Consider the following 17,304-nt stretch of genomic DNA (forward strand, 5'->3'; position numbering starts at 1 on the left):
GGCCTACCCCACGGTCTAAACTAATCTTTTTTTTTTTACTTTTTATTTTTTATGATTTTTTTGGTGGCTCCAAGTTCTGCTATTCCTACGGGCTTAGAAACCGTTCCAAGGAGAAGCACAGGTTCTTCTAAATCTGGGCTTCTCAATTTACTAGGCTTGGGGGTCTGTATCTATCATAGGAAACCAGCGTTTTATGGTTTTTAGGCCAACCCATGCATCTACTCTAGGACTTACTATAGCTTAGCCCGGCCTTTTTGAGCAGGTGACAGTACACTAAACCGTTCCAAGGAGTAGCACAGGTTCTTCTAAATCTGAGCTACTCAATTTACTAGGTTTTGTGCCTATCATAGGAAACCAGTGTTCTACGGCTTATTAGGCCAACCTATACATCCGCTCTAGGACTTACAACGGCTTAGCTCGGCCTTTTTTGAGTAGGTGACAGTATACAGACACTAAACTTTAAGCCTAGAGTAACTCTTTTGCGTAGTACTCAGCAGAACGTAGAGCACAGTTACTGTTATATATATTTTTATGATAAAAGCAAACTATATTACCACTACTATTGTTATCTATATACATATCATCTTCAATTTCAATTACACTATCATGCAATTCTCTGAGGAATTGAGCTTTCTCAAGACCTTTTGTATGTAAGGTGGTAAAGGGTTTACATAAATCTTTAATAAAGTCCAAATCATAAGGTATGTCCCCATCATACCAATTTAGGTGATGGAAACGTTTAGTTAGCCATCTTGCCGTACGTTTCATTTTACTATTAAGAAAATTGAAGCTATAAGGGTTTTGAAAAATTAAATGTGTTCTATATGATTTAGCGACAATAGCAAACTCTTTTACAATAAAACAATTATCGTTATCTTTAAACCCTTGAAACTCTACTACAGCTTCCATAGTGAGGTTTCACCATACAAACGGTCAAAATATGGGTCGGGGAGTTTATGTGATAAATCCTCTGCGTCTGATAAAAGTTTCTCGATACAAACTCTGATATCCTCCTCTAGATAGAATAGTTCCAAAAGTGAACGATTTATCATAGGTATATTTTTTATCAGTAGATGCCACTCATTTAGGTTTAGAGTCAAAGAGTGTTCTCCATCAGAGATACATGCATACTGATGTCCAAAGATACTTGTTACTTTAATCGAGGCCTTAGTATCAAGTTTAATAATGTATTGACTTTTACTTAATAAAGCGATAGTTATTTCATTAAACCTGTCACAGAGTTGACAGAAAGAGTCATAGGACCAAAATACAAAACCTTTTCTCCCTTTAAATAAAACCCCGAGACTATTATCTCTGTTTTTAAAGATCCCGGTGATCAGACATTTGGTTAGGTCAAAGTCTAGAAAGTAGACTGACTTTAAAAATATTCCGGTTATTACATTTATAGGTTCTTTTTCTCTAGGGATGAGTATATGCTCTGTAACTACGTCCTCACCTTGTGAACTCATCTTGCCTACTGACTCTAAATCACCCCGTTTTATCCTGAAATTGCACCCTACCTTCTTCTTCTTCTCCATCCTCAGAAGAGGAAGAGGAAGTATCTTCGTATTCTTTACGCCATTTAGCTATAATACGGGAGGCCCCTAAAGGTACTTGAAAAACACATGTTTCCGTATGATATTTATAACAGTCTATAAAATGTGATTTTATCAATAGATTGTCTTTTGTATAGAACTCGAGTTTAACCCATCCATATGCGCTCCCCATCTTGTTAGTATGAAGACTAGTTAGAGACTGACAAGTGAACCTGTTATGCGGAGACTTTTCTCACATCACCGGTTATAGGTGTATATGTTATATGACAGTCGTGTATAATAAGGCAATATCCCCATGTAGAAGCGGGAACATTTTCTCTAAATTCAATTTCCAATCTAACGTCCACAGGTCCTGTTTTAATTGTATCGTCTTGTTTTGAACAATCAATAACGTATAGTGGACATTTCTCCTTAAATTCTTTAAAGTCCAAAATAGGTGAGCTAGTTGTATTGTTGTAATAGGCTCTTTGAAAGTTTGTGTACATATCATACAATAGACATTCATTACCCCGAAGGTTATCGTATGGATAGAAATTTGAATTCAAATACAGTTTAATTTCGTTTAGGTTACAGGAATCAAACTGTGACATGTTTTTAGTTACGTCACCTTTTCGCCCTGTCTGTAGTCCAAAGATGACAAATCTAGGTTTTTCTGTCTGATTAGTTGTGCGAATCTGCCAAGAAAGATTAGTAGTAGCTGGTAAATTAGGAAATTCGTGAATCTCCCATGAACGGAACGGAACATGAATTACCGGGTCCTTTTCAATATACCTATATAGTTTTAATTTTTCTGTGTCATTAACTGTAATGTGAGGCATACGCCAGTATATTTTAGTAAGATCCACCTTAACTGTACCGGGTGAAGCTAAACATACAGCGTTAATGTCTGTAGCCGACCGCAACAGCACTAATTCCTGTTTAATGTTTATTAAAACTTTTCTATAGTCTTCGGCAATGCCCAGTAGTAGACGTAAAGGAATAGAATATACAAACTCGGTAACTTTTTCAGTATTACTAGGCCCTAGCCAGCAGCTATTTTTAAGGGGATTTATTTCCTCCTGACGTATTGAAAGGATATTCTTTAAAGTTGTAGTGAGGCCCACATTACGTGTTCTGTCAATTTCTTTTCCACATATCTCATATCTGATTTCCTCAAAGAGGAAAGCCATTGCGTTATTTATTAACTGGACATCTTGCTCTGTACCATCTGCTGTTTTCTTTGCTGATACTTTCCCATGTATTATGATATAACTCTCAAACGGTAGAGTTATTACATCTTGCTGTAAAATTGGAATCCGTATTTCATCGTTATTGTTTAGAGTAGTTGAAGTGTATGGTTGATATGTATGGTATTCAATACCGGTAATAGTGTCATCATACAAGGCTTCATTTTCGATTGCTAGTAGAGCCATTTTGAAATACTTTAAAGCCAAGAGAGCGCAGCAAGTTTATATTCTTATTAGTTAACCCTCCGGGTGTTCTGGTAGTAATGCGTTTTGAAACTACAGGTCCCTGATTATATATGATAAGACCCATTGGTACGTCTTAGATGTAAACGTACTGATATTCTCTCTCCACGAAAGTTTACCAAGTTTCCGTCTTGATCTCTTAACGAAACTGTTAAGCTGTTTATCCTTTGAGCAATGACGGGCAAGTAAATTACATTCTTTGGGATCTCAATGATTTTATACCCTGGTGGCTCAGCTGGATAGAACTCGTGTATTACATGAGATTCGATGCCATCAATAAACGAGCCACGTGTTATGTTACATTCCACTCTGATTGAATTAACTCTGATAATATCGACAGGTAGTTCGGAAACGTGTGTTTTATCCGCCTCGTATACTTTATTATCAAAACCCAACGTCTTACCTATTGTGCCGGGTTTACTGAAATCTATACTTTCCTGACAAGTCAGCTCGGTTTTAAGTGTATTATTATTAGCTTTTAATGTAAACTTGTACTCTTTAGATAGCTGGGACTTTATATATTTTTCTATATCTTCAATCTCATATGAACCCTCGGGTATAGTGACAAGACCATTATTACCATAGTGAAACTTGTTATTTATATTATTTTCAATATTTGGTATAGAATTGTATGTAGATAGTTCGATTAACCCTAGCTCCCACTCCCCATTACTAACATCAATAGGTGTTGATAACTCGTGTGTAAAAATGCTACTTGTACCTGTGAGGCTAAACATTTTTAGTTAGAAACTTTAAACACAAGTGTCCACATATGACTGAGTCAAAACTCTGTTCTCTCATATAATTATAGTAAACCTCACAGCCCCCAAAATATCTCATTAGCTCAGGTGGGGGTCTGAGATTGCCAAAACTGTCAAAGTAATAAATTATATTGTTTATCTTTTTATAACATACCCAGTGGGTACCGACCCCTGATATACTGTCCAAATTCACTATAGCCGATTCATACACTTTAGGCTTTTTTGGTAAACTATCCCTCATATATACGCCTCTAAAGTTTGGTACCTTAAGTAATTTTGCATACTTTATCAAATCATAGTTTGTTAGAGGTTTTATCGGTATTGACAAGCTTTTTTTTTCTTTGTAACTCTGCGTTTTACTTTCCTTTTACCGGCACCTTCTCTTTTATACGGTCTAAGATACAGACCCTTACCCTTCTTTTTAGGGGTACATCTTTTCTTTTTCCGCCCCCCTCCAAAAGCTGTTTTAGTCTTCATTATATTTGTCACAGCCCACGCTGCAGCTTTCTCACCTATACTAGAGTCTGATGCTTTTACACGCTGCCAAGCACTATCAATCAGCTGTCGGTCTGCGTTTAGCCGGTTCGCGTTATCTTTGTATTTTGAATAGGCAATATCGTGTACCTTACACGCCTCGTCTAATTTGTTTATTCCTTTATCTCCCCTCGCTAACCTTTCCTTTAATTTTGTGCCAGGTCCACAATAATTATACCTTTTACTACTAAAAGGGTTAATACCCGCTGGTAAATGTAATTCAATAGGTAGCTTATCAATGACTTTATTTATAGCTGATGCGATAAACCCACTTCCTCTTTTGGGAGTCTGTTTCTTTCTGATTGTCTTTTTCATTACTGCAGGTATTTAAGCACCTCGTACAGTCTGGTGAGTAACGTCTCACGTATACAGGTAATTTCCAAAATATCAAACGCACTTTTTACTGAGCCCGTAATAGTGCCGGTAAACTCGTTGTATTCCAACACTGAACTGTCAGTTAAAAAGTATATTCTACCGTTTATATACCGGAAAGCCCCATTAACACTATTAGGAACCCCAGCTAAGTAGGAGCCTATAAGACCTAAATGAGAAGCTCTATATGAACACTCATCCAGTGAGTAAATAGACCAATCGTCTACCAATAAATATGTTTTGCCTGTGTTACCGGCTAATACAGCATTTACTTTAATTACAGGTCTTGCAATTATACTACTAACACTATGTTTAACATTTAACATCATTGATGGATATTGAAATAGATAAACATCATTCCCGCTAAATAAAGCGATTTGACCACTTGGTCTTTGGTAAATGGCCGATACCTCTTTAAAATCATAGGGTAGAAACCCTAACCAGTCTGTAATCTTTATACTAGTATTGTATTGTTCAGGTGTTCTTTCAGAGGGGTCAAGACTCAATACCCATACACGATCTAGTAGGAATGCAAATATTTTTTTATTCACAATTAAATATGTAGATATGTTTCTTTTTAACTCACAAATATTAATATTTTCAAAGTTATTAGGTTTTTCTGTAGTAGATGTTGTTGGTTTACTGGTTGTTGTTGTGGATGTTGATGTTGGTTTATTAGTTGTTGTAGTAGTTGATGGTTTACTAGTTGTTGTGGATGTAGTTGTAGGTTTACTAGTTGTTGTAAATATAATTGTGGAGGTAGTTAGTTTACTAGCTGTTGTTTGAATAGGACGTCTACCGTATAAAAACTGAATAGCTAATATATCATCTTTACCCAATTCAAAATCGTTTAGATCTACAATTCCTTGAGGATGTCTCATAAAAGGGTACATAATTGATTCATTATCAAAAGAGTGATCTATCCCTAATGCATGTCCAATCTCGTGTACTAATGTCAGAAAGAACGAAATGTTTCCATAACGTGGTAAGTCCATAGTATAATCCCAATTCTCCTCAGAGTCAAAATGAATATCGGTTGAATTATATCCAGCTTGAGGTGTATAAGCATGAGCTAATACTAGACCAGGTCCGTCAAAATCATAATAACAAACATCTTTTCTAGAATATAACATATGTTTTCTTTGTACCGAAAATGAAATAAATATTGTAGGGTTATGAAATGACCTTCTAAAGGTAATGTTTGCATGCTTTTCCCATACACGGAATGCTTTTTCAATAATAATACTATGTAGATGAGATATATTATATCCATACCATGTAATTACTGTTGTATTCCATTTACGGTTAGGTACAACTGAAAATGGTAGTGGATTATCTTTATTCCCACATCGAGGTTGGTCTAATAATTCCAATGTAGCATTATCTAAAGCACCGGTTACTTCCAAGTTAAATGTTTCTTGAAACTGTTTTACAGCATCAGTTATATCCGCAGTTAAAGCAGAATCAGCTATATAGCCATACTTCTCTAGATATTTTAATGTTTTATTACAAAACACAGTGTGTACGAGCAATAGAAACACAAGAACCGACATGGTCAAAGATTCAAGCTTTAATGGTCAAAAGTACACTTTTTTATTCATCATAAACAGATTATAGTTAGTTATGGCGGTAGTACCAACTGTTGTATAGCTAATATATCATCTTTCAAACTCGTTTAAATCTATCTACTTCGTCTCCATCAGAGGATGTTGGTTCTATTTCTTCATTAGGGACTTTAAATAGTTCCCCCCAATTTAAATAATCATTTTCCCCAGCAATAGGTAGATTAGCAGACCTTCCCGTGTGTCTTTTATGGATATAGTTAAATAAAATCACACCAAATTTTTTCAATTCTTTATCATGATGGTCTTTGTTTTGTGTTATTAAACCGTGATGGTGCGATATTTTTTCATTGATGGTATTAATATCAGATTGAAGTTTAGCCAAATGTGTAGATACCGGTATAAATATTTCGTTTGTACTTTTCTCCAAATATCCTTTTGTTACAACATCGTCTTTATCCTTAGGCTCAGCTAGATGTGTTATTTGTTTTCCCTGTGCATCATAATGAGAGTCCTTGAGTGTTAGGCAAAGTCGTTTTACAGTCTGGTAGTTGACTCCGTCGCTGTTTTCAACAGGATTACCAACATTTATTAATCTTTTACTTCTAAGATTATAGCTGTGTTTATCACTGGGTATAATTCTTTTATCAACATATTCTTTTGAAGCCGCATCATTACTGTTTTTAGGTTTACCAATATTAGTCAGGATTTTGCTCTGTAGATCATAGTTTCCCTCAGGTGTAAAAATAAATCCATCACCCTTTGGTCCTTTAACAGGACCTTTACCCGATTTACTACTACGTCCAAACTTATCAATGGTCATTATATTAATGATTTAAACCTAGAGTTTCCACCACCTCTTATATACCCAGCTTCCCGTAGCTCTTCTATAAGACTAATGATCTCATTGGAATGTACTCTGTTTCCAGTCTCTGTAGACATGATTATATGTCCAAGTCTGTTTACAAGCTCATTTACATCATCCCAATAGATAATGTCTCGGGATTGTATATTTTTCCATAATAAGCCTCTCCCTTGTGCAGACATTAATGGTCGGATAATTTTAAGATATTTATGACCTTTGCTTGATTTAACCTGACCTGTAGGTTGATAATTCTCCCTATGTGCATTTGTAGCATACAATATACTTTTGTAGGTTTTTAAATCGTTTTGCGTGTAAGTACCTTTATCGGGCAAATGCTTAAATAATAGTTCATAGAGACCTTCAGACGCTCCATAGTTAACACCACCGATACGTATATTGCCTATATGGTCAAAGTCCAAGTTCTCACTGCCAACCATTAACTTACTACCGTCTTCGTAACGTGGACCATATGTGTAGTCTATCACCTTTTTATTTCCACCCATATCCTTGATAAACCATGTCATATATTGTTGTGTCAGTGGATTGTCAAAGTATTCCTCAATAAACTGAGTAGTAGAGGCTAAATTAGTTGGTGTTGAGACAAGTTCGGTAAATTCTGATTCTTTAGGCCTTATAGGGGTGGCTGGTGGTTCAACTACCCTTATAGGGGTGGATGAAGCTGGTGGTTCAGATACTATCTCATTTTCCGAATCTGTTGTTTCATAGTCCATAGGCTCTTCCTTAACTTCACTTTTGATTACTGGTGGGGTAGCTTTTCTCAATTCCTGTATAATAGGTCTGTACTGTTTTTCCAGCTGTAAATCTGTATCCTCCGTACCCTCTTTAAACATTTTGTACTTGTGTTTAATAGCTTTTCTAAGCTCAATAAGTCGAGCAGTTAGCTGTTGTTTATCCTTGGAACTCATATTTGCAAATGAAGTATGTCAGCATGCATGTGTAGTTTTATGGGGTTTCAACTTGCCTAAAAAACACTGCACGCCTTTTATTCTTTTTTAAATACCATATAATATCTAACAGAGTTATTTCTGTACTCAAGTCTAGGCCTTGGTAATATTGTCTTACTTTAGCGTCAAATCTTGGTATTTGGTATTTACCGGTAAAACTTTTAAATACAAATGTTCGTTTCCAACCATCTCTCCACTGAGGTATTTCAGCTACTGTATATTTGTCACTTTCAATCGTCTTTTTCATATATTTTTTAAGTAACTTAATTGGTCTTTGTTCGCGTACATGGTCTAGTAGAAACGAGTTTAATAGCCAAAATTCACTAGGGTTAGATCCGGTAAATGCTCTCCACTGATCAAATAGCACGTGGTTTGTAACACTATATACACCATTATTAAAAGAGATGCCAAACTTCTCACAATATTTAGGTACTGTCGGTAGTGCAACTTTAAGAAACTCGGTAGTATAAGATCCCTGACAGAGGTTGTTTACACCGCCGAAGGGTTTGTTTCTATAACCTTTAGGCAACCCATCAGGAACTTTAGCATAGTTTACATTGTAACTTATGTCAATATGACATTTTAGATCCAAAATACGTTTATATAATTTAAAAGGTGATGTTATAGGGATAGTTCTTTCGGTTAATAGTACACACCGGGTGGCATAGGGTATCTTACAACCATACTCTAACATTTTATTACATATCTGTGTAAAGTTTACACTGCCATGAAGGTTGCGCAATGGTAAGGCTTTACCAAATACATCTGGAAACGGTCGAAATCTCGATATTAAATTTTGTGGGTCCCTAACTGTGCAATTAACCATATCTTCGTGATATATTACAAATTCTAAAGGAACAGCCCTCTCTTGGCATCTAAACAAAAAATTTAACCATGTATCTCTATTGTATGTTCGTTCACTTGACGATATCATTAATAACACCACAGGAGGTGTCATAGCAGAGCTTTTAGGTTTCTTATGTCTCCAACATCTCTTGTTAAACATATAGCCATGTGGGGGTTTTCTACTGCAGTAGTTACCACAGAATCTCTTCTTATCCTTATAGTAGTATGCACAAAGGTTTGATTTTACATTATGTAGCTTTGTATCATAACCTCTAAGGTCATTATAATGGTATATCCGAACCATTACAACTCTGTTACAAAACTGTCAAGTCCCACTCTATATCTGCCTTTATTAAGGTCTGATGTTTTATCAATAACCAGGAAGCCAAAGTTATCTTTCCATGAAACTGCACAAATCTCTTTTAACTTATCAAAAGACATATCAGTTGTCACATGATCATTATATACATGTCTCAGGTTCCTTTCATCCTGTTTAAATAGTATGAGAAAATTACAGTTGTCTCTGATTAACTGTTTTGGAATACTACTGTATGTCTGTCCCAAGTAGAATATATCTAAATTTTTATGTCTCCCCATAGCAAAGTAACTTCTAATCATATTATGTTTCTCACAACTTATATCATCAAATATAATTATAGAGTTTTTCTTTGTATCTTTAGGATTTATAACTAATATATTATCATCAAATTCGTGATACCCTATTTCTTCAGGCAACACCTGTTTAAGTAACTTGTATTTATCTTGATATAAAGACTTTGAGAAAACGTAAATATTTTCAAATCTTAAACCGTTTGAATCAAAAATCATATTAAACAGTATGTTGGTTTTACCACAGGAACTAGGTCCACAGATAATAGACCGGATAGAACATGGTAATAATTGACCATTTTTATAATTCTTATCTGACCCCATGCCACTAAAGATATCAAAGTTTGTGACGGGAAACTGTACATCCTGTTGCACTAACCTCATCGTTACTGATTGCACAGATTTAAGCGGATGTGTGTTTTTATACTTAAGATAACAACTACTAGGTCTTTGGTGGTTTTTTACTTAACTACATCCTTGATATTTATCCAGCTATTGTGTGTTTCATCAAAACCTTTCCACTTGACAAATAATTTAGAACCCTTACGTTGTAAAACCTTCTCAACCAAAAACACATTACTCATTTTGGCCTTACTAATTTCCTCGGCATAAAAGCCACCTTTAAGGATTTCCCCTGTTGAGTCTTGTAATATATATGTAACAGGCCTTGTAGGTTTAATTGCATATACTTTGAAGATTTCATTAGTCCAGTTAGGTAGATATCCCTTTTTAAATGTCCTTCTAGCTTTACTGATTCTAACATTATCTCCTAATTGAAATTTAATTTTACCTTTAGGGTTTTTTAGTTTGTTTAGCCTTTTTAGTATCATCCTAACATGTTTTTGTTTAACATCTTTAGGCTTCATACCAATAGTCCTATGTTTACTATTGTTATACGACTTTACAATATTTGGCAAAATACTTAACCACTCGTAACTTCCACGAGCAGTAAATAACTTATACATTTTATTCTTAAGAGATTTATTATATCTCTCACATATTGACGCCTTCATTTCTGAGAATGTATGGTAATGATTTATGTTATACTCTTTCATCAGCCTATTAATATGAATATTAAAGAATTCTTTTCCTTGATCAGTTTGAAAATTTTTCATTTTATATTTAGCTAGTATAGGTTCAAGTGCTTTAGCAACTACAGGACCTGACTTGTCCTTTAAAGGTATAGCAAAACCTAACTTGGAAAAACAGTTGATGATTGTCATAATATAGCGGTACCCTTGTTTAACTTTGCATATGGTTGCATTTCTACTATATCAGCCTGGTACAAGTCATTTATTCCCTTAAGAGTTACATTACGTCTGGTATAGTTTTTCCTAGCGGGTTTGTGTAGTTCTTCTGCTATGCCTTCCATAGTGGAAATGATGTATTCTTACACCTCTTTTAGCTTTATATTAGATAGAGTTTTAAACTATCCCCTCATTAAGTGAGGCCTGGTTAAGCATTTATAGCCCTAACAGTGTTAGGTTTCAAGAGGTTAAATTAGCAGGTTAGATTACTAACTTAAGAAAAAAATCAACTTTCAATATATTGTTTTATTGATTCATTAAAGTTACTATAAGTTAAGTAATTCAATAAAATAATACTTTAGAGAGGAAACCACACTCAAATATAAGCCTAACAGACCTCAGTTATAAGATATACTTCAATACTCATCAAATGTAATGGTGAAAAATATATACAGTACTCATATTTTAATACATTAGTATAATATGTTTTAGTAACAAATAATATGATCAGTGTTTTAATATAATTTGTTATAGTAAAACATTAAGTAAATTCCCTATGTCAATTAGTTAGTTTCATACAAATAATATTCCATAATCAGAAAGATAACTCTTTAGTAAATAACTTTGATTAAATAAGGTTATCTTTACTATAGAATCGTTTTACCTGACTTTTTATTTTATACAATAAAATAGCTCAAAATATATTTCATTGATACTTAGTGGTAAATTAATAAACTTGTTCAACTTGAAGTTATAAAGTTATAAAAAAGTGAGGTTATATCAATTTGGCAATACAACTGACAGAAAAGCAAATGGCGACCTACACAATACATAAAGTGAGGCTATGTTATAGCTTCAATACAGTCTTAATAATGAGGGTCATAGCTAATTAATTTAGTATAAACATTAGTCTCCCTGGTACAATTCAAACTTATAACCCTAGGTTCAAACAGTTTACCATACTAAACCATAGTTAGCTAATTATGTTTATTGTCTGTTTCAGATGGCTGCCCCTCTCCTCCTCTACTAACGTTAAGTATTAAGTTATAGGATTATGTATATAATATAAATAGAAATAATATAAGTTTGTATATATATATAAATTCATATTTAGCTTTCACGGTTGTTTTCATTATTCTTTCAACTAAATATCCAACAAGTTTTAAAATTACATAATCTAATAGGGGGAGGCAATGGAAAAATTGGCGGGAAAGCATATAAGACAGAAGTGAGGTTATGTTACAAGAGCACCTAACCTGTAGTTGGTAGCACTAGTGCTGCTACCTAGTAGAGAATTTGTAAACTAATACCATCAACTCAGAGTATAATCTTATATCAAGTTAATCATTATTATAATTATACCATAAACACTAGCGCTCTAGTGGTGAATTAACAAAGTAGTTTGGGTAAAAGTGAGGTTATGTTACCTATACAAAGTCACATAAGTGGCTAACAGTAGTTGGTAGCACTAGTACTGCTACCTAGTAGAGAATTTGTAAACTAATACCATCAACTCAGAGTAACAAACTGTCAACACTTAGTAATAAATTAAAAAATAAAAAGTGAGGTTATGTTACATATACAATATAATCAGTAGTTGGTAGCACTAGTGCTGCTACCTAGTAGAGAATTTGTAAACTAATACCTCAACTTAGAGTAACATACTGTTAATAATAAATTAATAAGTAAAAAGTGAGGTTATGTTACAAAGTCACATAAGTGGCTAACAGTAGTTGGTAGCACTAGTGCTGCAACCTAGTAGAGAATTTGTAAACTAATACCTCAACTAATACTGTCAACACTTAATAATAAATTAATAAGTAAAAAGTGAGGTTATGTTACATATACAAAAGATCAAACCTTCTGGACAAACAGTTAACTATACAAAAAAACACCCCAACCAGGAATGATTGGTGATTGGTAAGGATTAAACCTCTAATACACCCACTACAATACAACACTATACAAAAAACAACCTACGTAACTCATTTAGCATAGATTAGATGTAAGTTTGACATATGATATTTAATAGCCATTACAAAGACCATTTTTATACTCAGTGGTAAACTTAAGCCTTCTTTCAGCTGTTTTTATATTTATTATACACTATATAAAATAACCTCCAATACTACTACACATTTAACATTCTTTTATGATCAACAGTAAAATTCCACTTAAGCCCTCTTTCAGCTGATTTATATTTATTTTACACTATAAAATAACCTCCAACATTTACCAATTATAATCAACGGTATGGTTTAAGCATTATACACTATATAAAGTGTTTTTTTTTTACAAATCCTACTAGGATAGGATTGAACCCGTGAACCTCTAAACCAAGTGATCAGCTGAAATAAACAGTTGTGATTGGTTAGGATTGAACCCATAAACCTCTAGCATAGGTTAGGATTGAACCAGTAAACCTCAGTTACCATTAGTGGTTGGTTAGATTCGAACCCGTGAACCTCCAACCAATATTTACACACCCTGTATATATAAGTTACAGAGATACACATATATAATATCAACATAACATGCTCAACGGTAAAGTTCCGCTTAAGCATTATACACTATATAAAATGGTTTTTTACAAATCCTACTAGGATAGGATTGAACCCGTGAACCTCTAAACTAGATGATCAGCTGAAATAAACAGTTGTGGTTGGTTAGAATTGAACCCATGAACCTCTAACATATTTAGCATATGTTAGAATTAAACCCGTGAACCTCAGTTACCATTAGTGGTTGGTTAGATTCAAACCCGTGAACTTCTAACATAGGTTAGATTCGAACCCGTGAACCATATTAAAATCAAATCTCCAATACACCCTGTATATATAAGATACAAGGTAAGATGTCATTTACCAATATAAAACTCCATACCCATAATTACTGTTGTGGCTCATATGGTAACGACTCCAACTACCAGCAAAAAGACCGGGGTTCGAAACCCGGTCAGGCCAACACTTTTTATCCACAAAACACCTACTGCACGTGGTCAGCTGTGGTCAACTAATCAGCTGAGATCATCTCAAGGTCAAATTCCTGCTAGATCGCTGCCATGACTACTGTAGTGTTCACGGCACGAGTCGTGTGGTCCACGGCGCGGTTCAGGAATGCACGGCGCACGGCGAAAAGTCGATACGTGTGAACGAGGCCTAAGTGCAATTCAATACGGCCAATTATGCCGTTTCTCAATCCTGTATTAACAGCATTGCCATCACATCCAATTACGAAATATTTTTGCTGGTCAAATATGATAGAATTGAAATGTCCTCTGAACTTCCTGAATCAGGGGTCACATGTTCAAGAAACACACTATCTGGTTCTTGAAAAAGACAGTAATGTTCCTCCTTTATAACCTTCGAAATCGTTTTGAATGTACAATTTCAACCACGATCGTATCATCTTTGTGGCCATCAAAATATAATCCATGTATTTGGTGTTTTAAAACTAGACAGTTAGCCCCTTATATTACGTGTTTCCCGCTTTACTTTACACTTATCTATTACTTGCGAATTGTCACAACTAGTTACTAAGCCGATGTCATGCAAAACACTGGAGGCTATGGCAGCTGTGACACGATCCGAAACACCATAGCGATCGCTAACCAATGCAGTAGATTTAAGGTAAATCCTCATTTGCCAACCAGGGGATTTATTTTTTGGGAGTTCAGATAAAAATGATTCTGGGTCGCTGTCACTGTAATTGTCAGTTTTGGCTGGTGAGCACAGTAATACACTATCACAACTAGCCTGTGCTTCAGTTTATAATACTTTAATCTCGGAGTTTTGGTTTGAAGTGCTGACACGAGACTTTCTTTCTAGTAATTTCATGCGTTTCTTTGTTTCGCATAAGTCTACACCTCCAATTTTTCTGATTCCGTGAACTCGAAGCGAGAAATAAACTTTAGCTCAATATATGGTATCCTATTTGATTTCTCACAAATACAAGTGATAGCGCAGTTGCACTGACATAGGTCGGGAGTCTTCTCGAACTTACAGTTAAGAAGAATTGGACATTTGCAAGCGGCAACATCAAATAGTAAAGAGCATTTGTGCTTGAACTCGTCAAGTTTTCTTATGAAAGATTCTTTATTTTTGTCATGTGTAAGTGATTTTCGTAAGCCATAGTATTTACCATGCAGTGCATTCAGAAGTTGCACTATTCTTGTATCACTAAATGTTGGAGTAGATGCCTTCTTATACAAACAAATTACTTTATTAGATACTGTGTTAGCTACTCGTGAAAAACTCACACTCTTATTATTAATTTTAAGTGATAGCTTGTATCTCTCGTGTGAAAAAACATCTAAGTACGTCTTCTCCAGTAGGTAGTTTGTTTAAAGGTAAATCCTTTGGTGTACCAAAGATTTGACAGTCAAATACCTGTCTAATGATGATTTTCTTAGATGCTGCCATTGTTCATTACACACACAGTACGATCCACAAAGTTACTAAAAAATGTGACACATTACAAAACACATTGCAAATGCAAAGAAAACTTCCAAAAAATATGTATTTTTTTCTTCAAACTTTATGGCACATGCGCGACCGGAAGATGACAACCAATATTTTTTTATATTTATATCCTGTTTTAATCTAACAATTTAGCATCTTTTCCGAGGTATTGCGATTCGAAAAAGTTTTGATTATTTTCGACCCACCCTAATAGGCTTGATTAAAAACATTAGGCCCTCATTTACATAAATTAAAAAGAGTAGGGGCCCTTGAGGAAAACCCTCTGTGATGAATCCATAATCAGACCTAAACCCCAGTGACTGCAGCCTTATACACTGTTTTCTACTAGATATAAATGAAAACAACAATGTAATAGTCCTGCCCGATATACCATAAAACTGCAACTTCCGGATCAGGATTTAATGGTGTACACAGTCAAACGGTATTGAGCGGTCACAGAAGAGACCAGCTACATTCTGCGAACTGTCAAGAGCATCCATTACCTCGGTTAGCAAGCTAAATATGGCATCTACAGCGCTTTTACCTTTTATGAATCCATACTGATTTATGTTAAAAATTTTTACAACTAGTAAATCATACATGTATTAAAAACTATCTTTTCAAAACTTATGTAGAATGCAGGCAGTAATGGAATGGGTCTATAATTAGCTAAATCTGTTGGATCTCCTTGTGTATAACTGATAATACGTTTGACAACTTTAATAAATCAGGGAACACGCCTGTATTAAGAGAAGTGTTAATTAAATGAGCAAACTGTGTTGAGATGAAGGATAAGCATTTTTATAAAGGTGATCATTTGATGATTTAGAAGGTTTTAAATCATTAATTATTGCTGAACTTCTTGAGGATATGTCATTTTTAACGATATTAATATCGATTCAGAATGGATTCCTTGTTCTAAAAATTTGATTGACTTTTCAGCATGATAACTAACATTTAAAATATTGCAAGTATCTATAAAGAATTTGTTGACACAATTTAACTGATCATTAGTATTGATAGATTGATACAAAAAAAGAAATCTGTCTTTGTTACTAGGAGAAGTTTTTTTTTTTCATTTCTTTTTTTACAATCTGCCAGGTAGTTTTATTCTTATTTCTTATTTGAACATGTTTTAATTTTATTTCTGTTGAATGACATTTTAACCAATTGCATAAATTTCATTAGAACTTTGCTATATTTGTTTACATATCGTTTATTTTTTTGCAGATAGAACCCTAGTAAAAGAGTACCGCAAGGAGTATGTTTGATCTATGATAGAACTTTGTCACATTGCTAACTCTGTTATTGTTATACATGGAGTAATAAAATCAGAAAAATACATGAATTAATAAAAACTGAGTTTTACTATATAAAAACACCGATTTTAGCAAAAAATTCAGTTAGAACCTTGTCAAACCAAGGCAGCAAGATCGCCAGATATTAAAATCCAGTAAGTCTCTATTTCTTCTACTTGGTGGCGTTCAATGACTTTGCTATGTTTCCATGGTTAACAAATTGGTTTTATCAATGATTTCTCAAGAAATACAGTACTATGTCAATTCATTTTTCTTATTTGGCAAAACATATCAAATTGTCCAGGCTCTCTCGATTATTTACATTGTAATATGTACGAATGTAAATTAACATAGTAACTATTTAATTTCCACAACATCAGTAAATGTACCCAATGCGTTTCATTGAATTGAAAAATAAATAACAGCAATTAAATTATGCAGCTGATCAAAATGTAAACAATTATGTTCTTTATAAGGATAACATGGGAACTTTAACAGCCACTGGGGCAGAGCCCAAGGGACTTTTTCAAAAATGTAAGGTCAGTTTGCAAATCTACGCGTCACGCTCTTTCCAATGATACGTCAATGGGTAAAATCGGTTAAGAAATGGCGGAGGAGTTTAACTCTAACTAATTTAGCATTGTTTAAAGAGTAATAAGTTAGTGTAAAAACAATAATGATATTAATTCCGTTAATCCGCGTTTACACTATGTAACAAAACACTGTTTTATAACATTGTTATAAAACTTTTCACACAGGA

This window comes from Macrosteles quadrilineatus, unplaced genomic scaffold (genome assembly GCF_028750875.1).
Source record: "Macrosteles quadrilineatus isolate MER2022 unplaced genomic scaffold, UCM_ALF_1.0 Scaffold_74__1_contigs__length_567022, whole genome shotgun sequence".
NCBI lineage: Eukaryota > Metazoa > Arthropoda > Insecta > Hemiptera > Cicadellidae > Macrosteles > Macrosteles quadrilineatus.